We start from the raw sequence: 24,897 nt of genomic DNA, 5'->3' as shown, positions 1-24,897 counted from the left end.
GGGGTCAGTCTGGGTTTGCAGAGAGGATGGGGTCAGGGGAATCTTTGGTGGTGGTTGTACAAGTTCTAACCAGTACCCCTCTCTTATGATGTCAAGAACCTACTAGTCAGAGGTGATTCTGCCCAATGGGGCTGAAACCTCTGCAATCTTCCCCCAACAGATGATGTTTGGTCGAGGGGAAGACCAAGAGCACCACTGTTTTGGAAAGGCAGCCCCTCTGGAGGCTGTTCCCTTTCCACTGCTATTATTTCCCTTATTGTCTCCCCTGTAGGAACCTTGTGAGGAGATCTGCTGCTGTTGCCTGTGGAAGATGGTAGAAGTTACCAGGGTGGCAGTTTTTGCAGGACCATGAAACTGGGAGCAGCAAAGGAGCTGATATTTGAAGGGTCCCCATGGCTTTAGCCATCTCTGTGTCACTTTTGATCTTTTCTGCCATTTCCCTGACATGGGGCCCGAAGAGATGCTCCCCACCAAAGGGCACATTTAGGAGGTGATGTTGTACCTCCGGCTTGAATACAGACACGTGTAGCCATACATGGCACCGGGAATGGACACAGCTTTTAGCAGCTGGGTCAGCAGCATCTAGGGCACAACAGATGTTGGTTTTGGAAATGATCTTCCCTTTCCCCACCAACTACTGCCCCATCCTAAATATTGTTCAGGGAGATGTTGGATAAGGCACTCCCATCTGATCCCAATGAGCTCTGTCATGCCGGGAGTGAAGCCCTTTAGAATTGGCAGTGCGCCAATGGGTGGCGAATTGTGCCACAACACGTTTGCAACCAGCATCTATCCTCTTACTCTCCTGGCCCAGAGGAGGGGCATCTCCAATGTCCTTTGAGTTCGCCTGTTTCCTAGACGTATGGACAACTAAAGAAATGGGGGGTAATTGGACCCTTATGTAGGGTTAGTCAGAGGGCGAAGCCTTGAACTTTTTGTCCTCATGAGGCGTGACTACTCGCACCTTCACAGGCTCTTTGAAGATGTCCTCAGCAGACTTAAGCATGCCCTTTAGAATCGGAAGGTACTGGAGGGGCTGCTTTGTTGAGGAAAATGTCTCCTTGAGGAAGTCCTCTCCCTTGTGCCGGATATGGAGCTCCACCTTTTGAAAGGTGGCTTTCCTGTGTTAGACCTTGTGGCATTGTCTGGGGCTGAGGGATTTGCAGGGTATAGGTCGGGGTCAGTTTCAGCTGCGGCTCCACATCGTAGTCATCCCGGGGGTCAGGGACCTGGGGAATCATGGAGCAGTGCATAGGAAGAGCCCGGGCTCTGAGTCCACGCTTCCCGGCAAGAACGCCTCTTCGATCTCGACATCAGAGACGTCCAGTTGCTGGAGATCATCCTCTTCTCCATCCCTGAAAATGTCCAGAGTATCTTCTTCCTCCTGGCGATGCAACATGGAAGCCGAAGTGATACGACACGCCAGCAGATTCCGAAGCATCTTTTTTTGCACAATGCATAGGAGTCCTTTCGATGTTTAGGGAACAAACAGAGGTTACAAACTTAATGAAGGTCTGTCCTTGGGTAGTTTGCATGGCAAGTAGGGCAGAATTGAAATTAAGTCCTTTCCCTCACATGGACATTCTCGAATATCAAAGTGGTGGTAGGCTGGAGGGGCTGAGCCCTGAGCGGTAGAGACTGTTGACCCGAAACGAGATAAGCGACAGTGGAGACTAAAAAAATTGAAGAGTCAGCCGACAAGGAACGGATCCAAGGGCCCAGCGAGAACACCACGCAGTGTTGAACCGGAGTTCACTGAGACACATCTGAACCAGACACTGATGAAAAAAACAATGGCACCAATGTTTCCTCCTCATTTTCAATATTTTTTTATTCCAACAGTTCATTTCTTTGGGAAACCCTTGAGGGATCTCCACAAATGACACCTTGCCGAATTTAGAATTTTGTCTACATTTTTCAGAAATCTATAGCTGTCCTGGATCACCCATGGATCTCAAACCACAAAGTGGAAGTAGGCTGAAAGTACAAAAATTTGGAAAACGTGGCTATCTCTTGAAAAATGGCAAAACAGTGGTAAAAAAACATAGGTTTCTTGCTTCAGCTATACATGTACCTGAAAGCTAGGAGGATAATGACTTAAACGAAACAAACCTTTCATGCGTGACATTTCTAGGGGGAAAAAAACGGGCACTTTTTTGCAGAGTACTTCTTTTCCTATTTTTCCCATAAAACCCTTAATGAAGCTATAATTTGGCTATTTTCTTAGTTCCCTCCAGGGGAATCCACAAACTCTGGGTACCTTTAGAATCCCCAGGATATTGGGGGTAAAAAAAGAAAGAACACAAATTTGGCGTGGATACTTCATGTGGAAAAAATGTTGTAGAGGCCTAAGCGTGAACTACCCCAAATAGCCCAAAAATGGTGTAGCATTCTAGGAGGAAAAGGCTTAGTAGCAAAAGGGTTAACACGGTTAAAAGTGACTATACCAATGAGGTCCAATGACAACAACGCACCTTTGATTTGGTGAAAGCTAAGCAATGGGCCCTCCAATTACAGTACATGCTCCTCTTTTTTTTTTCTTTTTCTTTTTTAATTTTATTGTCCTCATACATGCCACCAGATGCAAATAAACTCTAGATGGGATCCCTCTGCGCCTTCCACACAGACATATTCGATGACCGCCCTGATGGATGGCCTGTGACGGGCTAACAGAGTTCACCCAGAGGTAAGGTTGTCTCCTGGTCCCACTCCCGTTCACCACACCTGACAAACCATATGTTACTAGGGAGGACCGGACAACAATCCTCTGGCATAATCATAGGACCAATCTTACTTCTCCCTCCAGGTCTCTAGAGCCGCCCAGATCTTATTGACACTTGATTTATCGCAGGCCATATCTGATTGGCTAATCATAATAATATTCTTAAGGCAGTCTGCAAATGAGGGTGGAGTCTCGGATTTCCATACTCTGCAGATTTCCCTTCTGGCAATAACTATTACATAGAATACAAATTTCGAAACAAGAGCACTCATACAAAAATCCGGCAAAAGACCAAGAAAAATTAGTCTTGGGCTTACTTCAATCCGCTTCAGCAGCACCTCCTCCAGGAAACCACATACATCAGTCCAGTAAGAACCAATCTTCAGGCAATCCGCAAACATGTGTTGATCGTCTGCAGCTGGATACTTACATCTGGGACAGTGATACATCCTCGTAGTCACCTTAGACAATTTCCCAGGAGTCCAGTACACTCTATAAGCGGTATACAGATGATTCCTCCTGAGGGTCGCTGGTTAATCACTGTCTGTAACATAATAAAGGAGTCGCACCAAATTTTCCGTATCCCCTCCCCGTCCCCTGTGAAAACATTGCACCAGAGATTCCCCAGTTCAAAGTCCAGGCGATCTTCCGCACCAACAAGGGCCCCATACCAAAACGAGACTTCGCGTTTCCATGGGACCGCTCTAGAGACAAAATCAATGATCGTACTAGCATCTTCGTTGCCCCATGAATGTGTTGCCCACCATGCAGATAACTGGTAAAACTTAAATCTCGTTAATGTCCCGTTAGTCAAGTTGAAAAGAGACTCCCAGCTAATAAGTTGCGAATCCTTACAGAGATCACCCCACAAAGCAATACCTGCTAATTTAAGCGGCTGACACAGTTGGTCCTGGAGACATTCCGGAGTACCAGGTGAGTCCCAAATTGGAGCCTGTGCTATGTAATACGGTATTCTCAAGACTTGCCTGATATACCCCCAGTTATTGAGTGCAGCCGACAAGGTCTTACGCCGGACTTTTTTGTAGAACTTGGGATCACCAAATTTATAGAGAAAAAACTCCTGTCCCTGCGGCACATCCTGTAGCATTGCCTGAAATAAAAGGCCCAACGAGGAAGAGTCTAATTTGTTAGCCAGTATTCTAAAATTCTTAAAATGGAAAGCGTGACAGTAGGAAAGTAGATCGGGTAGGGCCAATCCCCCTAACCTTAACCCTCTCCTGAGTTTTTTCCATGCTATTCTAGGGGTTTTTGCAGCCCATATGAAGGAACCAATTTTACCTTGGAGAGTAGCAAGATCCTTAGTACTGAAAGATAATGGGATTGAATTAAACAAAAAAGTTATTTTGGGCAAAATTATCATTTTTACGAGATTAACTCGCCCATATATATTTAATGGCAGATTCGCCCATCTCATTAGTAGCTTGCCAACCTCTTTGGATACCTTCTCCCAACTGATCTTTGATGTATCTGTCAGCTTCTGGGCTAGATGAATCCCCAGGTATCTCATCCGCCCCTTTGCCCCCTGTATTGTATTCACACAATTCCATCCCATTATTTCGTTTTTTTCTCTATCGATTTTATAGCCAGAAATTTTACCGAATTCCTCAGCCAGTTCGAACAACCGGGGAATTGCTTCAACATGATTAGAGGTATACATAAGAAGGTCGTCAGCATACAGGGCGATCTTAAGGTCCAAATCTGCAATTCTAAAAGACCTAATACTGGGATCCGCTCTAAGTGCACATACAAAAGGTTCGATATATAGATTGAATAATAAGGGTGACGGGGGACAACCCTGCCTAGTGCCTCTTGAGATGCTAAACCATTCAGATAAGGCACCATTAACTAAAACTTTTGCTCGGGGGTTCGAATATAGAGATTTGACAGCCTCAACAAAATTAATTGGAAAACCAAACTTATCCATGGACTCCCAAAGATAACACCAGTTCACCTGATCAAATGCCTTAGCGGCGTCAATTGCGACAATAGTAAGTGGCAGCTTTTTTTCCGTTGCAACGTCTATTGCCCCAATAACTTGAAAGGTGAGCTCATTGAGCTGTCTTCCAGGTATAAACCCACTCTGATCGGGATGTATGATGGTTTTAATAATGTTAGCCATCCTAGTAGCCAATATCCCGGAAAAGATCTTAAGATCCGAGTTTAGCAACGAGATTGGTCTGTATGTTTCAATTTTTTGGGGGTCCTTATTCTGTTTAGGAATCAATGATACTGTGGCTTCCGACCATGACGGGGGGATGCCCTCACCTTGTAAATATATTGTGTTAAAAAGGGATTTTAACACCGGCACTACCCTATCTGAGAGACCAAGATAAACTTCAATTGGTAACCCATCGGGGCCAGCTGCGTTACCTCTTCTCATTTTTTTAAGTTGTTCCCCGATTTCCCCTTCAGAAATACTAGTAGCTAAATACAGCCTGTCAGGTTCAGACAGTTGAGGAAGATCCTTCAGCTCTAACCATGCCTTAACTTCATCTGATCTGTGTATAATGTCCTCTTGATATAGATCATGCATAAAGGATCTTGCCTCCTCTCTGATTTTATCATCCTCCTGTAACAGGACGCCTGACCCCCTTCTTACCAGGCCCTTAATGTGATTTCTTACCCTTTCTGTTCTTGATTACCATGCCAGAAGGGAGCCACATTTCTCGCTGTAGGCAAAATGTTGTAATTTACTGACATCTCATTTATCCTTCATGAACTTATCAATTCTTGCCTGAAAGTCTGCCTGTAAAATCACCAATTCCCCCTCCAACAGAGGTATAAGATCCCGGGAGAACATGGCTGCTTGTTGCAGCTGTCTCCTTTTCCTTAATCTTCTTGAGGCCATCTATTTCTATTTTTTTAATGGAATTTCTTTTGTAAATCATGAGAGAGCTCAGAAGCCCCCTCAAGTGTGCTTTAAGGGTCTCCCAAACTATCTGGTCGCAAGTGGAACCTACATTGAAACTAAAAAAGTCTCCTATTTTACCATCCAGCTCCGCCATCACACTCTCGTCCAGTAACAAAGTCCTGTCGAGAGTCCACCTCCTCTCACACTTTTTCAGCCTAAAATTAAGCACCAGCTCAACGGCAGAGAGGTCAGATATAATCGCAGGAATATAACTAATGTACTTTAGATCTGAAAGCATGCTCTGATCTACCAAGAAGTAATCTATCCTTGAATATTGTTTGTATTTTTTACTGTAGAAAGAGATTTTTCTGGCGTTACCGTTGTTTAATCTCCAGATGTCGAGCAAATTAAATTCTTTAATAACATTCTTAAGTATGGAAAATGTTCTAATTCGGAACATTATATTTTACTTTTGAAGTCCGATCTAATAGCTTATCAAACACCAAGTTAAAATCCCCGCCGAGTATAACTGGGGCAGATGTATATAACAGGCTAGCCTCAAGATTTAGAAGAGGGTCAGAGTTATCCTCATTAGGCCCATAATAAGCAGCGCAGGTTATTGGTGAACTAGATATAGACAGGGTTGCCACCAGCCGTTTTCAAGGCTGGTCAGTATCCCATTTCTCCACCTTAATCCCCGTATTAGCTCTTATAATTATTGCTACCCCTCTTGTAGAACCTCTTTGTTTGGAGCATATTACCTCTTGGACCCAGCTGAGCTTACTAAACCCCTGTTTACATTCCGGGGCTTCTAAGTGAGTTTCCTGCAGCAAATAGATATGGGCCTCATTATTTTTTAGGAACTCACACACCCGAGATAACTTCCTACTCTCCCTGAGGCCGTTCACGTTCCAGGAGAGGAGTTTAATCTCAACTGACCAACTCATAAACTACCCATAAAACTACCCATCCAGAGCTAACAAAACCTTCTTTTGTTTGTATGAGGACAAATTTTCCATTTTCTCCCCCCTTACCCCCCTTACCCCCACCTCCCTGGTGCCCACCCCCGAGGAATCCACCTTCCATACCTGGCGTTGGAACCGCCTATTGGGACCCCTCCCTGGGGCGGCACCACATCTTGGTAAAAATAAAAAACAGCATCAAAAATCAAATTTCTACTAGTATTACCCATTAACCGTAGTGCACAAGGTTATCCAAATGTCTAAAATACACAAACATAACCCCCTCTTCCCATTTCCTCTCTTTTTTTTCCCTTTTTTTTTCTCATTCTCCCCTTCCCTTTTAAAAAAAAAAAAATATTTTAGCTAAATTTCATCTAGACACCATCTTTCACCCCTTATTGGTGCTAACATTAGCTTCAATACTGGCTTCGGTACATGACATACCATTAAACTTCTAACTACCTCCTCATCTGAGACAGAAGGGTATCTACATCTTCAGGTAAACTGAAGTTGTGGATCTTGTTTTTCCACACTACTTTCTGCAATGCGTGGAACTTCATTTGGACCTGTGCCCCCAAACTCCTCAATTCAGGCATTCTGGAACCTAACTCCCACTGCCTTTGTGCTGTTCTCCTACCTTTATCTGATCGAATTTGGTAGGGCCCGGCCTGATGGTGCAGTACTGGCCCTGCTAGGGACCTCCCCAAAATCAACTCTTTTACCGTATAGGTCTGAAAGTAGACCAACATTTTTCTGGGGGCTTTCCTATCAGGATGTAACTTGAAAGGATCCCTGTTCACTCTTTGAATCTCTGCCTCTAGGTCAATGTGTGGTCGGTCTTTCAACACCCCCTCCCTCAACAGATTACATACAAAAACCTTAATGTCCTCCTTCTCTGCCCCCTCTGGCATCTTGAGGATCCTAAGGTTATTTCTACAGGATTGCCTTTCTAGCCTCTCCATATCCATCTGTAATGATTGATTCTGGGTTTTTAAGGTATCTATATCTTTTTAATTCCCCTGAACTGATTCTGATAGTGTTTTAACCTCAAGTTCAAGTGACTCGGTACGTGCACAGAGATCATCTAATTTTAACTCAAGGGCTTCACACTTGTCGTGAATCCCTTTCAGATTTGCTTCAGATATCTCGAATTTGGTCAACAAATCCCCCCTTAATGCATGAAGCAAAGCACCTAGCCCGCCACTATCAATTTTTTCACCAGACGCTTGTGCTATGGTGTCCTTGTGGGTTAGCGAGTCTGAGGGACTAACTTCAATATATACTGATGCCTGTGCCTGTAAGATCTGTAGAGCTTGTAGGGTAGAAGTAGGAGGAGAAGGGACCATGATGTTGTCAGTGGTACCAGTAATAATACTAGAGCTGCCGGGGCAATCCAAAAGGAGTGGGGTATCAACAGAAGAGGTCGCTAGTAGGTTCACAGAGCCGTCCACAGTTACAACACTTATACCTCTTTCTGGGTCCGAGATCTTCATGAGGGGCAAAAAACGATTCTCAAGTGGAATTAGGGGGGCATCGCATTGTGGGGCTGAAACTAACTCCGTAGGCTCTACAGCCTGCTCCATTATCTTAAAGTAAGCCTTAAGTGATGGAGTAATTTTTTGAGAAGGACGAATTACTTTAGGTCCTTTCAATTTTTTAGTATCACCAGATTTCGCAACTTTCCTCTTGCGTGGGATTGTTGTAGCCACCCCTCCCGAACCCTCCGTGGGGTCCAGAATGCTCTTAGTTTTGTATTCTGACTGTGACCGCAACTGATATCTGTTTTTAATGGGGAGAGATTCCCTCCTCTGGGAGCCCTGCGCGAGTCCTCCCACTCTGCTTCCACTCCTCCCGACTAAAGACCACTGGGCTGAGGTATCGGCCTCTCCCCCAAATCCTCAAGGAGACAGCTGGACCAAAAAGAGCGGAGTCTAGATCCATACAAACCATACAACCCCACTCGCTCCCTGTCGGTAACCCCTTACCGAATCTAGGCAGGATGCTGGGAAGTGTCTCTGCCAACAAACCCCCGATAAACTCTAGCCACTGCCGTCCGCACCTACGTCCAGAGCCTCGCTCGGCGATCTACGAGTCCGTCATACGCTGCCTCCGCCTCCAAGCCCATCCGTGGCTCCCGGTCCCGGTCCTAGCGTCCACCGCCGTCACTTCTGCCCACAACCTCGGGCGCCATAATCTCAATCTCCATCTCCGTCTCCATCGACACCAAAAAGGGGAAGAAAAAAGGGGGATATCTCAGCCCCAGTAACCCGCTAGGACTAAAAAAATACCAAATTCTTACCGGGTATATTCTCTGAGTTTAGCTCAATTCTGCATTGCCGTCATCAACTAGCAAGTGCTGTACCGCCCCTGGAGCTCCCGCGACCGATGTCAGCCCGCCGCCATGTTGCTCCCAGCAGTCGCCATCCACCCATGCTCCTCTTCTTGGCGAAGCTTAAAGTTTTGTTTTAGGAGAAGCCGTTCTTCCAGATGCCTGAAGCGGCATTGGGATGGATTGAGGAGCGCCCTAGGCTGACGGGGCAGGGGTTCGATGGACTGGCTTGAGATCCCACAGCAGTGACGGCACACAGCCAAAGGTGAAGCATCTGATACAGGGGAGAGACAGCCCAGCGTGGCAGGGGAACTCCGTGGCACAGTGAGGTGGCTGGAAGGCGGCAGGAGGCCTCCTCGGACTTGGAGGATGCTCGATCTGGGATGACCAAGAGGATCAAGAGAGGTGACACAAGAGAGGGTACCCCTCATGGTTCCTCTAGGGAGGACCAGAGGACTGGGTCTGACATCCTGCACCCCATTGCTGCAACTATTGCCAACTTAGAACGCAAACCCTAGTGTAATCCGCTGGACACAACTGCTTAGTGTTTGAACGCAGGGGCACCATAACTGGTTTCAATATTTGCATTAGGGCAGGAGAGTCGTGCGATGGGTCACTTCACACCCTCCAACACTTGCCCGGTGATCTTAACTGAACTTTCTCTTACACAGTACTCCGGACCACAATGCACAGTGGCGGTAGGCACAGGCTGCATCTGAACATTTCTGGGGGTTTAAGTTTTTGGGAAAGGGTGGTGGGCTACAGACCTCTCATTCTCCCCTGTTGAGTAGTTTTAGTTCAGGTACGTGGGTTCACACTCGTAGGAGGCCTTGTGGGGAAGGGTGAGGGGAGGGTTGGAGAGTGGGTTTGGGGTTCCTAGTTTTAGTCATTCATAAAGGGGAGGTGGGTGTAGACATCTCGGCCGATATATGGTCCTGGACAGGGACACCATGCCACATTGAGAAATTTTCTGGGCTATCAATTATGTTGTGGAATGTCAATGGGCTGGGTAATAAAGTGAAAAGAGGCTTGGTAGCTCAATATATCAAATGGCAGCAGCCAGCTGTTATCCTCTTCCAGGAATTCCTCCTCCAGGGGACACAATCTCAATTCCTGGGGAGCAGAGGCATACATCATATTGGCACACGCCAGCTATACCACCAATTCCAAGGGCGTGATCATCTTGATTAAAAAGAACCTGCCCTTTAGGGTACTGAAGCAGTGGATAGAACCCTATGGAAGATTTGTGGGAATCCAGGGGTTTTGGGGCAGGAACGATGTCACCCTGCTCAGTGTGTATGCTCCTCCGAGACTACAATCCTTCACCTTGACGAAGCTTACTGAGAATCTGCTGGAGGCAACTTCCTCGCTCCTTGTAGTGGGGGTGACATAAAAGACATTATGGCAGTGGATTTAGACAGATCAGAGGGGTAGAGGTCTGCCACACAGGGTACCCCTCTTTCCCACTTTGAAGCTATGATTGGTCTCCTGGACTTGCAGCGGTGCAAGCACCCCATTAATAGAAGATACTCGTATTTTTCTGAGCACAGAGGGTCTTTTCCAAATGGGATTATATATTTGCCCCGGCGGGAGAGGTTGGCACTGTTCACGAGGCAGAATACCCAGCTATGGGTCTCTCTGATAACTCTCTTCTTTTGGTTAAGGTGGGGTGAGGATAGAGGGACAGGGTAGAAACTTTGTGCCTGGGACTTGCGGGACAAGAGGGCACTGGAGTGCTTCATGTAGACACCAACTTTTATTTCAAAGGAGAACGAGGGCTCAGTTACCTCCAGAGTGGTGTTGTGGGAAGAGTACAAGGCAGTCCTCTGTGATAGAGCACAGAACACGGTGGAAGCCCTGGAAGTCCTTGAACTAAAGCTCCTTGAGCTGGAGAGTGTCCCAGGGTTGGTTGCAGACCCCTCCACGTTTGGGTAGTTGGAAATCCTGAGAACTGAATACCGGGTCTTAGCACAGGAGCAGATACTCATCTCATTATATCGGTTGCTTGAATTGGTGACAAGGCAGGAAAACTCTTGGCACGGCTGGGCAGGAGTGGAATGGAGGCCAGATGGGTGCAGAAGATTGTGGGTCTGGAAGGGAAGACCTACGACTCCAACAGGCACATCGTGGAAGAATTCGCCCAGTATTACCAGTCGTTAATAGTGATGGTCTGTAATGATTGATTTCTTACTGCACAATATCTGACCACCCCAGTGTTAGATGGCGAGGCGCAAGATGCCATTGAGGCTGACAACAGATTGCTTATTGTCCAGCCCGCTATAACAAGGCTGAGGTCCCTGGGGCCTGATAGGATCCAGGCAGAATTCTAAAATTGCTACGCTAGGGTTTCTGGGGCCCCATTTGTTGAATATGTTTGAGGAGGATGGGGAGCATGGAATACTCCCACTGGATTTCCGACATGCCCCCAATGTAGTGATCCCTAAAGAGGGCAAACCACAGGAATATTGTGACTCATGCGCCCAATCTCATTATTTAATATAGAAGTCAAGATTATGGCTATGATGCTGGCCTCGCAGCTTCTGCAGGGCATAACGCTCCTGATACACAGGGATCAGTTGGGCTTTATGCTTGGCAGGTCAACTCGGTAAAACCTCAGACAAACGCACAACAGGCTGAATGAGGTTAGGGACAGACCAGCTCCACACATCTTTCTCGCGCTGGACACGGAGAAGGCGCTCAACGCTGTACACTGGCCTTTCTTGGAACAAACATTGTTGAGGTTTGATCTCAAATAAGTGGGTAGCAGTGCTTTACGAGCCCCTGGTTGCTGCAGTCGAGGCAAATGGGATGTGGTCGTCGTACCTCCCCATTGGCAGAGGGACCAGGCAAGATATCACATCTCCACTCTTATTTGCCCTCACCATAGAGTCCTTGACATGCGTAATCTGAGATCATACAGGGGTTCATAGATTTACAATATCGGAGGCAGAGGAGGCTGAGGAAAACATGTCACTCTATGCGGATGACATCCTCCTTTATATAAAAAATCCACTCACAACTCTCCTGGTGATCTTTCAATTGTTTGAGGAGTATGGGGTCCACTCCAGAAACAGGATTAATTGGGACAAGTTGGTGGTCCATATCCCCCGGAGGCAGTTGGACACATCCCTGCTCTCACCCAACTTTGCAATTGCAGAGAATGGCTTTAAATCTTTCTGATGGGGCGTGGCCAAGACGGCGGAGAGTTGGGACGTGTTCTACCTCCTCTCCCCCACGCGCCGAACTATAGCACTAGCCCAAGCCCTGAATCTCACCTGAAATCACTGGCCTGGGGTTTAAGAAGCCATGCTGCACCCTGCAATCCGAAATCCGGCGATTCCTGGGGCTTCGGTAGTCCTGGTGGCAGGCTGGGTTCGGCCCGGGAGCGAAGAGTCATGGTGTGGTAGTTAGCGGAGCCCGCATACCCGAGTGGCTGCACTCAACGGCACCGAGACGCGGACCGCTACAGCACACTCAGATCCGTGGCAGGATCCCGCAGCCCCTTCCAGCGCCTGGGTCTGACATCCAAAGACGGTGGACGAACGGAGGAGCGACGGCCGCTTTCTTGAGGGAGGCCGCGGACACCTGTGGGAACACGAGTGGAGCGAGCAGTGGACGCAGGCGGCACCTGTGGCAGGCGACGAGGTAGGCGGATCCTCGGGGGGCATATCGGCCTCCAGCTCACACCGGCGTCCCAGTGCCCTGCAGCGGCACATCCCGCCATAGCACCTTCTCCGCTGCAGCCGCCATCTTAAGATGCGGTGGTGACGGCCCGCCGGAGCGCTCCTGGTGGAGGCGGTGATCCTGAGGCGCACCTGGTGTCGGACACGAGCGGAGCTAACCGGGACTTCGGGAGGTATTTCGGCCTCCGGTCCCCAACACACTGCAGCGGCATTGTGGCCTGCGGCTGCGGGCCTTCGTCCTATCGCTGCCCGGCTACATTTCACGTGGGGACATAGCAGAGTCCGGTGGCAGTGGGCTCCGTCATATCCCATCTCCCGGCTGTGGCTGCCGCTCTCGCAATTGGAGTGGTGGTCTGGCTGGGGGCGGCTGGAGGGAGCGCTGAGTCCCGAGGCATCTGAGGCCGGCTGCAAGCAGAATGACTCGTTGATCAACTGTGGTGAGTTCTGCACCCCTCCCCTTCCCTGCCACGGCCCTAGCTCCCAGGCGCCAGTCGTTGGAGCAGGACTGTCTCAAGATCTGTGGCGGCCCAGTTGGTGAATTAGTCTCCGGAGACCTACCTGCTGGCTCCACTTCCTGGGATGCACCGGAACGGTCCCCTATTGTCGAGTCATGTGGAGTCACCTGTAGTCAAGCCCTTACAGCGGTCCATCACAAACTCTACGTACCAGGTCTACAGGTCTACTGTATTGGCGTCTCACACCTAGTGGGGGCCTCACTTCTACGGGCTGCTGTCCCAAGCGGGGTGCCTACTGCCTAACTCTCCTGTTGCACTTTCCTATCTCTGCGCCCAGTGAGTCTATATTCACAGCGTGCTGTTGGCTTTGTCCTCTCCCGTGCCCTGAAACCGGTGGCACCTGCAGCTTTAAGGAGTGGAGGCAGATCCACACAGAGGAGGGGACCCCACTGCCATCCGGCAGACACCTTTACTGGGAGCGGCGGAGCGAGTACGCTTCCAACTGTGCCGGATGCTGCAACACTGAAGTTGGTTATATTGGTGATCTCCCCGCCATAGGAGGCCACACAGACCACCAGCAGAGTCTCTGGACCGTTGCCTCTCGCTAGTGGCAGAGGGAGAACGCTTGCGCCCAGCATGGACAACACGGACCGCGAATTGGTGCAGCAAAGGCCTCTGGTCGATGGGGATGGCCCGCGAGACCTGGCTCAAGGCCGGAGGGGACGATGCTGTGGGAACTGCAGAGTATGACATCCACCCGGGGCAGGAAAGACAAGCAAGTTACGAAAGAGATATCACTCAAGGATCTTTTCGCCCGGGCCCGAGGTGCGGGGCCGGCGGAGCCCGATCAAGGGAGAGTGGTGGCACAAATGGCCACCACCACAGAGGAGCCCGTGACCCGGGCCTTCCTCGAATCACTGTTGGCAACCTTGCGGGATGACCTCCAGATGGTGAAACACGATCTCACAGCCGAAATCAAGGACATCCGCAAGGACGTAGACAATATAGGGGAAAGAGTGGCGTCTCTGGAGACCAAAAGCGATGCCCGGGACTCTGAACTGGCAGCCATGCAACAGGAGGTCATGCTGATACATGAGCAGCAAGTGGATGTCCAATCCCACTTGGAGGACCTCGAGAACCGCTCCAGCCGACACAACATTTGTATCAGAGGAGTGAGCACTAACGAAGAGGCGGGCGAAATCTTTTGTTACGTTCGAGACCTCTTCAACTTTGTCTTGGGCAACCCTCCAGACTTTGATCTTAAAGTAGACAGGGCGCACAGAGTTGGTCCTCCCAAGGCACCAACGACCCCTCCGGAGGACATATTGGTTTGTGTCTAGGACTACCGCACCAAGGAAGATATCCTCCGTAAGGCCCGCTCGCTGAAACCGATCACTTTCCATAACCAACCGCTGACCCTTTATCAGGACCTCGCCGCCATCACGCTCCAAAAACACCGGACATTTCGGCCCATCACGGAGGCCCTGCGCCAAAAAAACATCTCCTACTCCTGGGGGCATCCATTCCGCCTTGCATTTCGACACAATGGGAAGCTGTTCCAACTCAGCTCCCTGTCTGAGGCGAGCAAGCTTCTGGGGATCCCTCTCCCAGAGGACAATGACGACGGAGAGCGTTCCGATCAAGACTCTTCCGATGGCCGCCCAAGGTGGAGGCAGCAGCGTCGCCGGCACCGAGTCCGAGGACCGGACCCGCAGGAGGTCAAGAAGGAGCAGAAGGCTGGCCAACACGACCACTAAATAACAGGCCCCGGCTATCATGATGCGGTCTCTCACAGCTGTTCGGGGGCGGGGGAGGGAGCGGAGCTCTCATTGGCCACCATTCCACCCCACAGACTTCTTTTCTGTTCATCCTGGTATGACGGACTACTGATTGCATTCACAAATTCCTTATTTTTCCCCCTTTGGCGCCAGTTGCGCCTTAATTTTTATTTTATTTTCACTCAATTTTTGTGGGTCTTTCTTCCTCTTTCCTCGCTGTCCTTTGTATCTGGGGGGGGCCTGGTCCAGACTGCAACATGCTGTCTTTCCTCTTGTACTGGTGCTTGGTAGTCTTGCTGCTCAGGCTTGGCACTAACCATTTCTTAGTTGCAAGATGATGCCACTCTCAATTAAGGTCCTCACTTTCAATGTCAGAGGGCTCAACAACCCCATCAAATGCAGGCCACTTCTCTCCTACCTGGAGAGTACGAGGGCAGACATCTGCTTCCTCCAGGAGACTCAACTCCTTCCCAAGGACTGCCACCGACTCCGGTCCCGCGCTTTCCCGACCCAATTCTTTTCTTCCACTTCCACTAAGACAGCTGGGGTAGCTATCCTCGTTTCCAGGGCTTTTCAAGGGATGGTGACACAGAAAGGAGTTGAGATCAAAGGCAGACTTCTCACCTACCACTTTAATATAGGGGGCCATACTGTGGTTGTGGGCTCGGTTTACGCACCCAATGACGGTCAGGAACGCTTTCTACACGATGCACTTACGGCTGCCACTGCCACGCAGGAACGCCACATATTAGTAAGGGGAGACCTCAACATAGTATTTGACAATGTCCTCGACAGGTCAGAACAACGCACGAGCCAGGTGGGTGCTCTCTCCCCCACGGGGCTCACGAGACTACACGATCTAGACCTCATAGATCTATGGAGACACCGACACCCTCACTCACGGGCATTCTCTTACTATTCCAACGCTGCGATGCGGTTAAGGCACTCCTTCTACACTGGCGGGGATAAATGCGGCCGTCTTCTGGCGCACAAGCTTCGTGAAGCTCGCTTACCCGAGGGTATCTGGGAAATCAGAGGTGATACGGGTAAAGTGTGCTCTGATGACACGGCTATTGTCGAAACCTTCTGCATGTTCTATGCCCAACTCTACGATGCCCAGCCTCTGGATGAGGCGGACATCGACTCTGATTTAACTGAGGCCCGTCTCCCTACTCTGACACCGGACCAGGCAGCCCATATCGAAAGGGAGATCAGGCCGGAGCAAGTTATCTCCGCCATAGCTCGCTTGAAACTGGGCAAATCACCGGGTCCAGACGGCTACACAGCGGCCTTTTATAAACAATTTTGCATGGTGCTCACTCCCCTGCTTACCAGGCTCTTTAACTCTTTCGCGGTGCAGGGGACCATCCCTCCCTCCATGCTGGAGGCGGCAATAGTCATCCTCCCTAAGCCCGCGAAGGACAAATCTGAATGTGGCTGGAAGGCGGCAGGAGGCCTCCTCGGACTTGGAGGATGCTCGATCTGGGATGACCAAGAGGATCAAGAGAGGTGACACAAGAGAGGGTACCCCTCATGGTTCCTCTAGGGAGGACCAGAGGACTGGGTCTGACATCCTGCACCCCATTGCTGCAACTATTGCCAACTTAGAACGCAAACCCTAGTGTAATCCGCTGGACACAACTGCTTAGTGTTTGAACGCAGGGGCACCATAACTGGTTTCAATATTTGCATTAGGGCAGGAGAGTCGTGCGATGGGTCACTTCACACCCTCCAACACTTGCCCGGTGATCTTAACTGAACTTTCTCTTACACAGTACTCCGGACCACAATGCACAGTGGCGGTAGGCACAGGCTGCATCTGAACATTTCTGGGGGTTTAAGTTTTTGGGAAAGGGTGGTGGGCTACAGACCTCTCATTCTCCCCTGTTGAGTAGTTTTAGTTCAGGTACGTGGGTTCACACTCGTAGGAGGCCTTGTGGGGAAGGGTGAGGGGAGGGTTGGAGAGTGGGTTTGGGGTTCCTAGTTTTAGTCATTCATAAAGGGGAGGTGGGTGTAGACATCTCGGCCGATATATGGTCCTGGACAGGGACACCATGCCACATTGAGAAATTTTCTGGGCTATCAATTATGTTGTGGAATGTCAATGGGCTGGGTAATAAAGTGAAAAGAGGCTTGGTAGCTCAATATATCAAATGGCAGCAGCCAGCTGTTATCCTCTTCCAGGAATTCCTCCTCCAGGGGACACAATCTCAATTCCTGGGGAGCAGAGGCATACATCATATTGGCACACGCCAGCTATACCACCAATTCCAAGGGCGTGATCATCTTGATTAAAAAGAACCTGCCCTTTAGGGTACTGAAGCAGTGGATAGAACCCTATGGAAGATTTGTGGGAATCCAGGGGTTTTGGGGCAGGAACGATGTCACCCTGCTCAGTGTGTATGCTCCTCCGAGACTACAATCCTTCACCTTGACGAAGCTTACTGAGAATCTGCTGGAGGCAACTTCCTCGCTCCTTGTAGTGGGGGTGACATAAAAGACATTATGGCAGTGGATTTAGACAGATCAGAGGGGTAGAGGTCTGCCACACAGGGTACCCCTCTTTCCCACTTTGAAGCTATGATTGGTCTCCTGGACTTGCAGCGGTGCAAGCACCCCATTAATAGAAGATACTCGTATTTTTCTGAGCACAGAGGGTCTTTTCCAAATGGGATTATATATTTGCCCCGGCGGGAGAGGTTGGCACTGTTCACGAGGCAGAATACCCAGCTATGGGTCTCTCTGATAACTCTCTTCTTTTGGTTAAGGTGGGGTGAGGATAGAGGGACAGGGTAGAAACTTTGTGCCTGGGACTTGCGGGACAAGAGGGCACTGGAGTGCTTCATGTAGACACCAACCTTTATTTCAAAGGAGAACGAGGGCTCAGTTACCTCCAGAGTGGTGTTGTGGGAAGAGTACAAGGCAGTCCTCTGTGATAGAGCACAGAACACGGTGGAAGCCCTGGAAGTCCTTGAACTAAAGCTCCTTGAGCTGGAGAGTGTCCCAGGGTTGGTTGCAGACCCCTCCACGTTTGGGTAGTTGGAAATCCTGAGAACTGAATACCGGGTCTTAGCACAGGAGCAGATACTCATCTCATTATATCGGTTGCTTGAATTGGTGACAAGGCAGGAAAACTCTTGGCACGGCTGGGCAGGAGTGGAATGGAGGCCAGATGGGTGCAGAAGATTGTGGGTCTGGAAGGGAAGACCTACGACTCCAACAGGCACATCGTGGAAGAATTCGCCCAGTATTACCAGTCGTTAATAGTGATGGTCTGTAATGATTGATTTCTTACTGCACAATATCTGACCACCCCAGTGTTAGATGGCGAGGCGCAAGATGCCATTGAGGCTGACAACAGATTGCTTATTGTCCAGCCCGCTATAACAAGGCTGAGGTCCCTGGGGCCTGATAGGATCCAGGCAGAATTCTAAAATTGCTACGCTAGGGTTTCTGGGGCCCCATTTGTTGAATATGTTTGAGGAGGATGGGGAGCATGGAATACTCCCACTGGATTTCCGACATGCCCCCAATGTAGTGATCCCTAAAGAGGGCAAACCACAGGAATATTGTGACTCATGCGCCCAATCTCATTATTTAATATAGAAGTCAAGATTATGGCTATGATGCTGGCCTCGCAGCTTCTGCAGGGCATAACGCTCCTGATACACAGGGATCAGTTGGGCTTTATGCTTGGCAGGTCAACTCGGTAAAACCTCAGACAAACGCACAACAGGCTGAATGAGGTTAGGGACAGACCAGCTCCACACATCTTTCTCGCGCTGGACACGGAGAAGGCGCTCAACGCTGTACACTGGCCTTTCTTGGAACAAACATTGTTGAGGTTTGATCTCAAATAAGTGGGTAGCAGTGCTTTACGAGCCCCCGGTTGCTGCAGTCGAGGCAAATGGGATGTGGTCGTCGTACCTCCCCATTGGCAGAGGGACCAGGCAAGATATCACATCTCCACTCTTATTTGCCCTCACCATAGAGTCCTTGACATGCGTAATCTGAGATCATACAGGGGTTCATAGATTTACAATATCGGAGGTAGAGGAGGCTGAGGAAAACATGTCACTCTATGCGGATGACATCCTCCTTTATATAAAAAATCCAATCACAACTCTCCTGGTGATCTTTCAATTGTTTGAGGAGTATGGGGTCCACTCCAGAAACAGGATTAATTGGGACAAGTTGGTGGTCCATATCCCCCGGAGGCAGTTGGACACATCCCTGCTCTCACGCAACTTTGCAATTGCAGAGAATGGCTTTAAATCTTTCTGATGGGGCGTGGCCAAGACGGCGGAGAGTTGGGACATGTTCTACCTCCTCTCCACCACGCGCCGAACTATAGCACTAGCCCAAGCCCTGAATCTCACCTGAAATCACTGGCCTGGGGTTTAAGAAGCCATGCTGCACCCTGCAATCCGAAATCCGGCGATTCCTGGGGCTTCGGTGGTCCTGGTGGCAGGCTGGGTTCGGCCCGGGAGCGAAGAGTCATGGTGTGGTAGTTAGCGGAGCCCGCATACCCGAGTGGCTGCACTCCACGGCACCGAGACGCGGACCGCTACAGCACACTCGGATCCGTGGCAGGATCCCGCAGCCCCTTCCAGCGCCTGGGTCTGACATCCAAAGACGGTGGACGAACGGAGGAGCGACGGCCGCTTTCTTGAGGGAGGCCGCGGACACCTGTGGGAACACGACTGGAGCGAGCAGTGGACGCAGGCGGCACCTGTGGCAGGCGACGAGGTAGGCGGACCCTCGGGGGGCATATCGGCCTCCAGCTCACACCGGCGTCCGAGTGCCCTGCAGCGGCACATCCCGCCATAGCACCTTCTCCGCTGCAGCCGCCATCTTAAGATGCGGTGGTGACGGCCCGCCGGAGCGCTCCTGGTGGAGGCGGTGATCCTGAGGCGCACCTGGTGTCGGACACGAGCGGAGCAAACCGGGACTTCGGGAGGTATTTCGGCCTCCGGTCCCCAACACACTGCAGCGGCATTGTGGCCTGCGGCTGCGAGCCTTCGTCCTATCGCTGCCCGGCTACATTTCACGTGGGGACATAGCAGAGTCCGGTGGCAGTGGGCTCCGTCATATCCCATCTCCCGGCTGTGGCTGCCGCTCTCGCAATTGGAGTGGTGGTCTGGCTGGGGGCGGCTGGAGGGAGCGCTGAGTCCCGAGGCATCTGAGGCCGGCTGCAAGCAGAATGACTCGTTGATCAACGGTGGTGAGTTCTGCACCCCTCCCCTTCCTTGCCATGGCCCTAGCTCCCAGGCGCCAGTCGTTGGAGCAGGACTGTCTCAAGATCCGTGGCGGCCCAGTTGGTGAATTAGTCTCCGGAGACCTACCTGCTGGCTCCACTTCCTGGGATGCACCGGAACGGTCCCCTATTGTCGAGTCATGTGGAGTCACCTGTAGTCAAGCCCTTACAGCGGTCCATCACAAACTCTACGTACCAGGTCTACAGGTCTACTGTTATTGGCGTCTCACACCTAGTGGGGGCCTCACTTCTACGGGCTGCTGTCCCAAGCGGGGAGCCTACTGCCTAACTCTCCTGTTGCACTTTCCTATCTCTGCGCCCAGTGAGTCTATATTCACAGCGTGCTGTTGGCTTTGTCCTCTCCCGTGCCCTGAAACCGGTGGCACCTGCAGCTTTAAGGAGTGGAGGCAGATCCACACAGTGGAGGGGACCCCACTGCCATCCGGCAGACACCTTTACTGGGAGCGGCGGAGCGAGTACGCTTCCAACTGTGCCGGATGCTGCAACACTGAAGTTGGTTATATTGGTGATCTCCCCGCCATAGGAGGCCACACAGACCACCAGCAGAGTCTCTGGACCGTTGCCTCTCGCTAGTGGCAGAGGGAGAACGCTTGCGCCCAGCATGGACAACACGGACCGCGAATTGGTGCAGCAAAGGCCTCTGGTCGATGGGGATGGCCCGCGAGACCTGGCTCAAGGCCGGAGGGGACGATGCTGTGGGAACTGCAGAGTATGACATCCACCCGAGGCAGGAAAGACAAGCAAGTTAGAGATATCACTCAAGGATCTTTTCGCCCGGTCCCGGAGTGCGGGGCCGGCGGAGCCCGATCAAGGGAGAGTGGTGGCACAATGGCCACCACCACAGAGGAGCCCGTGACCCGGGCCTTCCTCGAATCACTGTTGGCAACCTTGCGGGATGACCTCCAGATGGTGAAACACGATCTCACAGCCGAAATCAAGGACATCCGCAAGGACGTAGACAATATAGGGGAAAGAGTGGCGTCTCTGGAGACCAAAAGCGATGCCCGGGACACTGAACTGGCAGCCATGCAACAGGAGGTCATGCTGATACATGAGCAGCAAGTGGATGTCCAATCTCACTTTCCATAACCAACCGCTGACCCTTTATCAGGACCTCGCCGCCATCACGCTCCAAAAACACCGGACATTTCGGCCCATCACGGAGGCACTGCGCCAAAAAAACATCTCCTACTCCTGGGGGCATCCATTCCGCCTTGCATTTCGATACAATGGGAAGCTGTTCCAACTCAGCTCCCTGTCTGAGGCGAGCAAGCTTCTGGGGATCCCTCTCCCAGAGGACAATGACGACGGAGAGCGTTCCGATCAAGACTCTTCCGATGGCCGCCCAAGGTGGAGGCAGCAGCGTCGCCGGCACCGAGTCCGAGGACCGGACCCGCAGGAGGTCAAGAAGGAGCAGAAGGCTGGCCAACACGACCACTAAATAACAGGCCCCGGCTATCATGATGCGGTCTCTCACAGCTGTTCGGGGGCGGGGGAGGGAGCGGAGCTCTCATTGGCCACCATTCCACCCCACAGACTTCTTTTCTGTTCATCCTGGTATGACGGACTACTGATTGCATTCACAAATTCCTTATTTTTCCCCCTTTGGCGCCAGTTGCGCCTTAATTTTTATTTTATTTTCACTCAATTTTTGTGGGTCTTTCTTCCTCTTTCCTCGCTGTCCTTTGTATCTGGGGGGGGCCTGGTCCAGACTGCAACATGCTGTCTTTCCTCTTGTACTGGTGCTTGGTAGTCTTGCTGCTCAGGCTTGGCACTAACCATTTCTTAGTTGCAAGATGATGCCACTCTCAATTAAGGTCCTCACTTTCAATGTCAGAGGGCTCAACAACCCCATCAAATGCAGGCCACTTCTCTCCTACCTGGAGAGTACGAGGGCAGACATCTGCTTCCTCCAGGAGACTCAACTCCTTCCCAAGGACTGCCACCGACTCCGGTCCCGCGCTTTCCCGACCCAATTCTTTTCTTCCACTTCCACTAAGACAGCTGGGGTAGCTATCCTCGTTTCCAGGGCTTTTCAAGGGATGGTGACACAGAAAGGAGTTGAGATCAAAGGCAGACTTCTCACCTACCACTTTAATATAGGGGGCCATACTGTGGTTGTGGGCTCGGTTTACGCACCCAATGATGGTCAGGAACGCTTTCTACACGATGCACTTACGGCTGCCACTGCCACGCAGGAACGCCACATATTAGTAAGGGGAGACCTCAACATAGTATTTGACAATGTCCTCGACAGGTCAGAACAACGCACGAGCCAGGTGGGTGCTCTCTCCCCCACGGGGCTCACGAGACTACACGATCTAGACCTCATAGATCTATGGAGACACCGACACCCTCACTCACGGGCATTCTCTTACTATTCCAACGCTGCGATGCGGTTAAGGCACTCCTTCTACACTGGCGGGGATAAATGCGGCCGTCTTCTGGCGCACAAGCTTCGTGAAGCTCGCTTACCCGAGGGTATCCGGGAAATCAGAGGTGATACGGGTAAAGTGTGCTCTGATGACACGGCTATTGTCGAAACCTTCTGCATGTTCTATGCCCAACTCTACGATGCCCAGCCTCTGGATGAGGCGGACATCGACTCTTATTTAACTGAGGCCCGTCTCCCTACTCTGACACCGGACCAGGCAGCCCATATCGAAAGGGAGATCAGGCCGGAGAATGTTATCTCCGCCATAGCTCGCTTGAAACTGGGCAAATCACCGGGTCCAGACGGCTACACAGCGGCCTTTTATAAACAATTTTGCATGGTGCTCACTCCCCTGCTTACCAGGCTCTTTAACTCTTTCGCGGTGCAGGGGACCATCCCTCCCTCCATGCTGGAGGCGGCAATAGTCATCCTCCCTAAGCCCGCGAAGGACAAATCTGAATGTGGATCATATCGGCCTATCTCCCTCCTGAACATAGACCTGAAGCTTTATACCAGCATTCTGGTGAACCGACTCGTCCCTTATATGCATTGGCTAGTGGACCCCGACCAAGCAGGGTTCATTCCGCAACGGCAGACAAGCGACAACACGAAACGCGTTACTCACCTCTTAGAAAAAGCTTCCCGCATACCCGGGAAATACATACTGCTCACGATCGAAACAGAGAAGGCCTTCGATCGGGTCCATTGGCCATATCTCAAGCAAGTATTGGCCCGCATCGGCGTTGGGGAGAAAATGCGGACACATATTTTTAATTGCTACCGATCTCCCACGACGACCGTGAGAATCAATGGGCACACTTCTGCTCCCTTCCCCATTCATAGGAGGACAAAGCAGGGATGCCCCCTGTCACCCCTACTCTTCGCGCTATACATGGAGCCCACGGCGCAGAGGGTCAGGGATCACACTCAGATCACAGACATTCGCTTTGGCGGGGACACCCCTACCATTAGTCTATACGCGGACGATGTGCTCGTCACCTTAGTGACCCCTGAGGGAGCACTGGGCGCTTTTCTGACGGAACTAGACACCTTCGCCGGAACCTCTGGGATCAAGGTTAACTTGACTAAATCTATAGCGCTGAACCTCTCATTGTCCCTCCAGGAAAAGGCAGCCCTACAGGCTCGCTACCCGCTGCGGTGGTCGGATGATACCGTCTCATATCTGGGTATATATCTGGCTCCAACTCTACAGGACATGAGACTGGCTAACTTCTCACTCCTCCACTCTCGCATCTGCACTGAACTTGAGAGGTGGAAACATCACCAGATCTCCTGGCTAGGACGTATAGCTGCGATAAAGATGAATATCCTCCCTAAAATTCTCTATTTATTTCAAACACTTCCTCTGGCACCTCCATTTGGCTGGCTCCAGAAGGTACAATCGGATCTTTATCATTTCATCTGGCAGGGACGTAAGCCACAACAAAAATGAGTGGTCGGCATAGTCCCACCACACGAAGGGGTACTCAGGATCCCGGACCTCGCGCTTTATTACAAAGCCACACAGCTCAGATACTTGGTCGAGTGGAGCTGGGCCGAATCCGAAAAGAACTGGCTCTTCCAGGACCGTGCCGTGGCGGGTACCTCCTAACCTATATGCCTTGCAGGTGACGCGTAAAACCCTCATGGTCTGGGACCAGATGATCATACCCCACGACCTCATGAGCTTCCCCTCGCCACTCACATCGATATTGGATAACCCAGATTTTAGCCCCGGGACTGACTCACAATCCTTTCACTCATGGAGGGAAGCTGGATGTCGCGCGTTAGGCCTTTTATTTGCCAAAGGGGAAATCATCCCCTTTTCACAACTTCGGGCCGACTATGGCCTCCCAGAGTCGGAGCGCTTGTGCTTCCTCCAGGTACGACACTGGGCAATACACCCTGACAATCATTCACAGGCGGCGAGGATCCTTACACCATTCGAACGTTGGCTCATAACACGGTCCTCCGATAAGAAACTGATCTCGGATCTCTATGGGATGCTCCAATCCAAATACACCCACATTTACCATGCAGGGAGGGCTTGCTGGGAATTGGAATTAGGACGCGACCTCACTCCCGAGGAATGGGAAGGGGCATGTTATAGGGCACGCCACACAGCAACACACGTAGGTCTCACCGAAACATTAACCAAATTAGTCTATCACTGGTACTATACCCCAGAGAGACTTCACCAGGCAGATGCAACACAGAGCCCGGATTGCTGGTGGGGATGTGGGGGGAGGGGCACGCTGGTCCATCTGCTTTGGGACTATGAACATATCCGGGGCTACTGGTCTCACATATTGGACGAAGTGGACAAGCACCTGACTACAGAGATCTTCAGACTCCCTGCATATGTCCTAGGGGTGCCTAACCCT

This window comes from Triturus cristatus, chromosome 1_1, assembly GCF_964204655.1.
Source record: "Triturus cristatus chromosome 1_1, aTriCri1.1, whole genome shotgun sequence".
Taxonomy (NCBI): domain Eukaryota; kingdom Metazoa; phylum Chordata; class Amphibia; order Caudata; family Salamandridae; genus Triturus; species Triturus cristatus.
This window is presented reverse-complemented; position numbering follows the sequence as displayed.